At 48.5% G+C, this 8,690-nt stretch overlaps 1 pseudogene; it reads left to right on the forward strand.

The window, feature by feature from the left end:
• Positions 1 to 6,419: 6,419 nt before the first annotated feature.
• LOC123854340 (interferon regulatory factor 3-like) lies at positions 6,420 to 7,416 on the forward strand (annotated as a pseudogene).
• The last annotated feature ends 1,274 nt before the right edge of the window (positions 7,417 to 8,690 follow it).

Below are 8,690 nucleotides of genomic sequence, written 5' to 3' on the forward strand. Positions count from 1 at the left end.
ATAAGCCTTCAGAAAACACACAGATCACCCGTTTCAACCCCAATAACAAGGGGAGCCATCACCAGATTTATTTTTTAAGTTCCCTGTCTTTTTTGAGAAAGCAATTATTTCCAGGGCTGGAAGTCCCTAGAGTCCACATATCTTTTAAGTTACAGAAAGGTACTGTTGTGTCAGGAAAGACTGATTCTCCACAGGTTTTGCCTGTTGCCCCCACCCCACCCTATCACCAGCAACCAATTCGGGAGTCTCCTTTCTTCCCCAAAGTTGACCCCCAAGGCACAAATGGCTCAGGAAGGAACAATTCATATTTTTCTTTCTCAGGTGTTCCTGGTTTTTTTAGCCCCAAGTATTGGTGTTTCCATGTTCTGGTTTGTGGATTGCTTTGAAGATATTTTGGAAAGAGAAGAGGTGTGAGAATGAGAGTAAATGTGCAGAAAATAGTCAAGGACCATGATCCAAAAAAAGAAAACATATCCTCCCACTCACTCACTCACTGAATCATTCTGTGAACCCACTGTATGGCAGGCCCTGTGCTAAGAGCCTAGAAGTTCCCAGCCTGGAAGGTAGACAGCAATAAACAACCATAGCAGTAGAGAGGGAGGGGCACCTGTCACACCCTCAGGTTTGGCCCAGTGATGCCTTCTGGTAAGATTAATGGCCTCATGTCCTGTGAAGCGGCCTCAGGAGGAGGTACTGAACACGCAGGGATATCCCAAAATACCCCTGTATCCCTCACCTGGCTCCATGCTTGAACTCTCTCATTAGTCTTCATTTCGGAATAAAAGACCATCCCCTCACTGAATGCCAGTAGCCCTAGAGCACTTCATCATCAGCCACGCCAAAACCACTTTCCTTAATTCCCTTCACAGAACTTAACAGTTTACAAAACATCTTTATGTTTATTATCTGTTGGTAGGACAGGCAGTTTTGTCCCCATTTTACAAATGAGGAAGTTAAAAAATTAGCCTGTGGCCTCACATTTCTGTTTATTAATGTGTCAAGTTTTTATTTAAATTCTAGTTATTTAACATGTAGTGTGGTATTGGCTTCAGGAGTAGAATTCAGTGACTCATGACTTACATCCAACCCCCAGTGCTCATCATCACAAGTGCCCTCCTTAATACCCCTCACCCATCTAGCCCATCCCCTGCCCACCTCCCTCCATCAACCCCCAGTTTGTCCTCTATCAGTAAGAGTCTCTTATAGCTTGTTTCCCTCTCTCTCTCTCTCTTTTTTTCCTTTCCCCTATGGCCTCACATCTCAAAGGTAACTGAGCTGGGACTTGAATCCAGGTCTTCTGACTCCAATCTAGTGTTCCTCAAAGCCAGCCAGGATCATCACTGCTTCCTGGCACCTAAGGTGAAGATACTCTTTCCTCTCAAAAGTAGATACATCATGCTTGTGATGGAGAAAATAAACTTGAAATAAAGTTAATGTCCCACTCTGCATTCTTCAAAGAGCTCCAGGGAAGGATGGGCTGAGAGGTCCCCCGTCCTCTGATGCTCACAGCAGAGACTGCCCAGTCCTGCGGGCACCGGGAAGAGGTCAGGGTATCAGGGAACAGCTGGTAATAATGACCGGTTCCTGGACGCTTACCGTGTGGCCAGCACCGGGCAGCATGCTTCAGCTACATCACTCAAAGTCCCCTGCCTCACTGCTGTCACCTGTATAATCACAGTCCCTCCCACCGCCATTATTTAGGGATCTCTCCCCACCCAGAGGGAAAACCCGAGGAACAATCCCCTCATGTACATTACTATCTACTATCCACTTACAAGTTCCTATAGGAACTGCCTTCTCATCCCATGAATGCTGTGGTCTCTATTAAAACACTGCTGTGCAGCCCGGGATGCTGCCTCCTGGGAAGGCTAACAGACTTGGGGTCCCTTAGATTCTCACTGTACCCCTTGCCCCAAGTCTGCATTCTGTCACCTTGGCCTCTGAACCACTGAGTGTCCCACATCACCAAGTGAGAAGAGATCCTTCAGCTCATGGCTCTAACCCCTGCCCCACAGGGGTTGAGAAGTTCTTGGGGTCAGGCAGGGTCGGATTCCTCATAGAAACTTCCACTGTCCCTGAGTCCGCATTTCTTTCCCAAGGCCCCATGCAGAGGGCTCCTCCCTTCTCTTGTAGTCCAAAGCTATATAAAGAAATTGGGAAAAGTTGAGAATGTAGGCCCCACAAACCAAATGAACATTGCTGGAGAATTCTGTAAAAGTGACCGCTTAGGGGAGGCATGCAGGAGTTGGAACTCTTAAAAGTCCCCCCAAAGAAACAACATCTGTCATTCACTGAGTCCTCCCATGCTTACCTAATTATCCCTCATAAGCACCCTTTGAAATGAGTGCTGTTACTGCCTTCAATTTGATAAGAAAATGGAGTTCAGAAGGTCACTTGATGAGGTCACACTCCAAGCTACAAAATCAGGGGATGAGCCCCATCTATCTGACCGCAGAATCTAGACTCTGAACCCTAATTCAACACTCAGCCCCACCCTGGCTGTTTTTAAAGGCTTGCAGATCCAGGTAGCATTTCTTGCAACTCAAGAGCTCTGAGAAGCAATGACAAAGGAGAGTTTAAGTATTGGGTGGGTGGGTGGGAGGGAGGAGGAGAAGCTGTTAATTTTAGATCTGTAATTCAGACCGATCATTAAGTGGCAGAGGTGTCACCATGTCCCTTATCTTTGCCATCCACCTTCTAAAATAAAAGAGTCAGGGCCTATGATTTCCTCAGTGGGAAGATCCTTCCTTCACATACTTAAAAACCCTGGGGATGATGAGACTTTTTATAAAAGACCAAAGGAGACTCTGGCATGTGGAAGTCTCCTGTCATTTTCCCCAATTTCCCCCAAACCTGTCCTCATCACCTAGTAGGAAGCAGTAGGAGGTTATTTCAGAAATTTGTTTTTTGATCCTGTAATGCCTCAAGGGGACCAGGCTGATAAAACTGCCAATGGGATCTGGTCAGTCTGGGCCCCTCATTCCTGTGTCTGGGTCACACAGATGCCCTTAGCAGAAATGACTTGTAAATTCTTAACCCCTAAAATACTAAATTCCTCCTCCTCGCTACTTGTTTTTTTTTAAAGATTTTATTCATTTATTTATTCGGTGGGGAGAGGGCAGAGGAAGAGGGACAAGCAGACTCCACGCTGAGGGCAGAGCCCTGCGCGGGGCTCGATCTCACTACTCTGAGATCATGACCTGAACCGAAATCAAGAATCGGACGCTTAACTGACTGAGCTGCCCAGGCGCCCTCCTCCCTCCTTTTATCAGTTCTATATAAATTGAAAATTAAGTAATTATTTCACATAGTCAAAACGAGGACCCTAAAATTAAAATTCTAGCCAGCTTGGGATGATAGTAGCTCACATCCAACTGGTGTTCAATGTGTGCCCAGCGCTGTTCACCAAGTGTGGCCTGGGAATTGGTTTGAAATGCAAATTTTCAGGTCCCACCCCAGACCTACTGAATCAGAACCCCTAAGGACAACGGAGTCCTGCAATCTGTTTTAACAAGTTTTAAATGAATGATTCTGGTGCATTCTAAAGTTTGAGAACCCTGCCTTACTTTACTGAGTCCTCACAAACACTGTAGACGGTACAGGAACATTGAGCATTACTGTTCCCATTTTAATAGAGAGGGAATCTAAGTCTCAAAAGTATTGAGCCACCTATCCAAAGTAAGTAGTAACACAAGGACTGGAATGCAGGTTGTCGTTCTGCTACCCTAAATATGTTTCCTTACCGGTGAAAAGGAAGCATGACAGAGAGTTAAGGAGACAAATGGCTAGTCCCCTGGAAACCAATTAAAGGCACCTTCAGTCCAGGGTTGGGAAAGAAATTAACATCTATGGAACAGCAGTTGGGTGCCAGTCACTATACATAAATACCTCATTTCACTTAATTCTCACAAAAGTCCACGCCAGGTAAGCATCCTGAAATCAGATCAGGTAAGGCAAGCAACTGCGCCGGGCTCTCACAAAGCAAGGTGCAGAGTAGAATCTGAATCCCGCTTAGTCTGTCTCTAAAATCCTCCCGGCCTTCCGGAGGCACACATACACATTCAGCATATTCACACGTGTCCTCATGGCCAGACCAGAAAACCAAGGCTGAATGCATATGCAGCAGCAAATGAGATCACCCTGCTCCAGGGGTGAAAAACCACCTTGACAGCAATTGTGTGGCTTTCACAGCGTCATCAATCACCCTGTCTGCTCCTCCCCTCCCGTCTTCTGCTCTCAAAAACCACAGACTTTTCCCTTTCCCCTTCTGAGACAGGGAAGTCAAGTTCTCACCAAACTGAACATGTTTCTGCTCTTCCTATTAACTGAGTATTCACCTACCTTTCCAGGGAAGCCAGGCCCTTAGTGGGCAAGGACGCCAGGAATGAGACGAAATACAGTTGGAACCCTAGCGATATTCAGGGAGGATTATCATAATGTTATGGATGCCTTTAACCAGCTCCCCATACAGAACACATACACACCCTCGAAACTGGCGTGGAATCTACCGGCAGCCTTCTAAGCTGATGGCTTAATTAACTTGGAGGCTGTGCATGCCATGTCATGAAACGTCTATAAAATCTAAGAGCATATGAAGGTATAAAACTTAGAAACTACAGTTTCTCAGTCATTTCGTAGAAGTTTATTTGTTTGTTTTAAAGATTTTATTTATTTATTTGACAGAGAGAGTGAGAGAGCACAAGCAGGGGGAGCAGGAGAAGAGGGAGAAGCAGGCTCCCCACCGAGCAGGGAGCCCGATGTGGGGCTCGATCCCAGGACCCTGGGATCATGACCTGAGCCGAAGGCAGACGCTTAACCATCTGAGCCACCCAGGCGCCCCTGTTTAAGTTCATTTATGTTTAAGTTATCTCTGTACCCAACGTGGGGCTCGAAGTCACGACCCAGAGATCAAGAGTCACATGCTCTCCTAACCGAATCAGCTAGGTGCCCTTAGAGGCTTTTTGTTTTTGTTTAAGACAAAAAAAGTTACTTTCCCTTTTCACTTAAATACATAGTATTTTCCCCCTTGGTTCATAAAATCGAAGAAACATAAAATGAAAACTCTGGGTGAAAATATTTGTTGACATAAATATATAAAACAGCTCCAAAACCTCCCTAGCCTAAAACCTGTACATGGCTCTCAGCTGCTTTTCGGATGGAGCCCAGGCACCCCAGACTGCTTCATCAAGCCCTTGTGACCAGGTGGCTGCCCACACTCCAGTCCTGAAGCCTGACACGCCCTGCCCCAAACTCAGCGCTCAGGCTAGAGAGAACACAGGCTGTTCCCGGAAGGTCCCAGGTCCTCTCCTGCCTTCATGCCCTCACACCTGTGGGTCTCTCAGTATGCAGTTCCCAACTCAGCCCAGGTGCCACCTCTTAAGAGAAGTGTTCCCTGATTTCCGGGGGGGGGGGGGGGGGTCTCCCACAGCACCATGTGCTGACCCTCATCACACTACTTCTTCTATTTTGTGATCATCGATTTACTTTGATATCACCTTCCACGTCGCAAGCTCCAATGAAGGGACCTGTGGCCCACAACCGTCCAGGCACATAGTAAACACTACCTTTGATGAACGAATGAATGAGTGAATGAGTCAATTAATGAATGACGATCCCCATGCATTTTCCCACAAGCTCCGGATACACCAGGAGAGATAGGACTGTTCTCTCCCGACATCTTTAAGATGCTGTTTCCACTCCCAGAGACTCATATAGTCCAACACGGTCAGAAGTATCTCAAGGCCCTAGTCCAAGACATTATCTAGATGAGCCCGTTACCATTATCTAGATGTATCTAGATGAGCCCAGGGGTATCCACCAAATTCAAGATTCCTGAGATCGGTGACCAAAGGTGGGCAAACTCCCGGACCCGGTTCTAGCGTGAACTAATCTGGACGCTCACTTTGGTTCAGAACTTCTTAGCATAAGGCCAGTGTAAATGCGTTTCCAGCATTTGTATTTTCTACTACAAAAGCGGTAGCTAGAAAAGCAAGCCCCGCAGCTCTAAAGCTCTGCGGTCGGTAAGGGGCCGCGAGCTACCACCGGGAGAGGTGCCGGAGCCCAGACCGGCTGGGCCATTCCCCGCCCCCACCCGGACGCCCGGTACCAGGCGGCCTGGCATCCTCCCTGGCCGGGCAGCGGGGCCAGCGCGGCACGTGCTCCTCATCCTCGGGCCTCGGACGCACCGGCGCGGCAGGGTCCCCGGCGAGAGGACGACGCCCTTCCAGACCGGGCCGCCGAGACCTGCGGGCGGGCGCTCTGACCCGCCGGCCCGGAAGGGGAATTTCCGGTTCGCAGTCCACCGGAAGGGAGTGTAGCGCTGAGCGGAGGACCCAGCAAGGATCCCCGCGACCTGTCACTTCCGGAAGAGTTTGTCACTTCCGGAGTTGGGGACTTTCCTGAGCCGGATACCTCTCCAGACAGGGAGGGCAGAGCCGTACACCTGATACCCAGAGAACACTCGGGAGGAGTTACTGAGTGACATGGTCTGGGCCCCATTCCCGGGCGGGGGGTCCTCAAGCCTCGCTGTGGCCCCTGAGCGTCCCTCTCGGCTCTTGCTGAGCCCCTCCTTGGGCATCTCTGCTCTTTGCTCAAACTCGGAACCCACTGAAAACCCACTGAGGCGGCTGTTGGTGTCGGAGGAAGGTGAGTGCCAGCGGAAGGTGGGAGGGACCGGGACCAGGGCTTTGGGCCGCCCTGCACTTGTCAGTCTCTCCCTCTGTGTCGCTGCTGCAGCCGCTCCGACTGGAAGTTCGAGGTTCCGCCTTGTACCACCTTTTCCCAGGACTGCCAGGTCTTCCAGCTGATTGTCTTCTGCTTTAGGGATCCATGCCTGGTGGGGGCAGAAGCAGGAGATAGGACATGGCCTGGGCAGCTAATAAGACTGCCAGACCTGGAGTGCCCTTGACAGGGCCATGACCAGCCTCAGGAGGCTTGTGCTGAGCTGCCTGAGGGCAGGGTGGGTGGGGAGGAGACGCTAGTTCTGTGGAGGGTGATCAGTTCTCTAGGCCCAGAGGTTGGGACATCGCCGGATGTCCTGGGCTGTGAGCGAGAAGCTCCTTCCTGGCAGGGATCACGGGCCAATGGCGAGGTCTCCAGGACCAGGGAAGGAAGCATGTTTGACCAGGGCCCTTTCCCGGCAGATCTGATAGTCTTCACTGAAGGAAGTGGACACTCCCCAAGCTACACCCTCTGTTTCTTGGTGGGGGAGTCATGGCCCCAGGACCAGCTGTGGATCAAGAGGCTTGTGATACTCAAAGCTGTTCCCACGAGGCTCAGGGCTCTGCTAGACACAGCCCTGATAGGGGATGCCTCCTTACTGGAGAGCACTGTCCACCTGCACATTTCCAACAGCCACCCACTCTCCCTTCCCTTCACCAGTACAAGGCCTACCTCCAGAACCTGGTGGAGGAATGAATTTCTAAGTCACTGGGGAGGCCTGAGCCCTCACTCCTCATTGTATAGATCCCTTGCCCCTCACCTCGACCAGTAAACTGGTTCTTGCCATGGTCAAACAAACAAAAACACCCTCAAATATAAAGCAATGTATAAATAGTACAGTGGAAGACCATAGTCTGATATTATCCTAAAATATGATTTGCCAAAGATAACCATTGTAAGAATATTTTAGAGGTTGATAGGCAGTGAGCCTGAAAGACAAATCCAGTTCACAGATGACCACTTACAATATATATATATATATTTTTTTAAAAGATTTTATTTATTTATTTGAGAGAGAGAGAATGAGAGAGAGCGAGTACATGAGAGGGGGGAGGGTCAGAGGGCGAAGCAGACTCCCTGCCGAGCAGGGAGCCCGATGCGGGACTCGATCCCGGGACTCCAGGATCATGACCTGAGCCAAAGGCAGTTGCTTAACCAACTGAGCCACCCAGGCGCCCCACAATATATATATTTTAATATTTCTAATGGTTGCCACAAAATAAAAATCAGGAGGTTCATGTAACTGAAATATTTTCATGGAGCTTTCAAGGTGGCAGAGAAGTAAATAGACTATCACAAAGTAGCATGAAAAGTACTATGATTTATAGGTTTTCAGGCAAAATCCAAAGATCTGCCAACTCATTAGCAAAGATTAGCTGAAGCTGCCTGGTGTCAGTTGCTTTTCATGTTCTCAAGGTTGTCACAGTCCCTACCTGACCCATTTCTAAAACCAGTCTGGCCCCCTTATGCATTTGAGTTTGCAGTTATTGATGTCTGTCCTTCCAAAACCCTTCTGTAATATTATGAGTGTTATGAGCACAGCCTACAGTCTTCTTTTCCATTATATCCATGTCAGTGTATACAACTCTACCTAATTTATTCCACTGTATGACCACATTATGATACATACAACCAGTCCCTTCCAGATGGATATTTTGGTTAGCTCCATTTCTCTTCAGTTACAAACAACAGAACAGTAAATACCCTTTGTTTATATCTTTGCATATTTTGTGGGCGTTTCTCTTGAATAAAATTCTAAATGATACTGAGTAAAAAGAACACACATTTAAAATTTCAATAAAAGGAAGACACATTTAAAATTTCACTAAAATGGGGGCGCCTGGGTGGCTCAGTTGGTTGAGCGACTGCCTTCGGCTCAGGTCATGATCCTGGAGTCCCGGGATCGAGTCCCGCATCGGGCTCCCTGCTCAGCGGGGAGTCTGCTTCTCCCTCTGACCCTCCCCCCTCTC

The sequence above is a fragment of the Mirounga angustirostris genome, unplaced genomic scaffold (assembly GCF_029215605.1).
Source record: "Mirounga angustirostris isolate CCGP_5_RB_7025 unplaced genomic scaffold, mMirAng1.0.hap1 SCAF_7, whole genome shotgun sequence".
Classification (NCBI taxonomy): Eukaryota; Metazoa; Chordata; class Mammalia; order Carnivora; family Phocidae; genus Mirounga; species Mirounga angustirostris.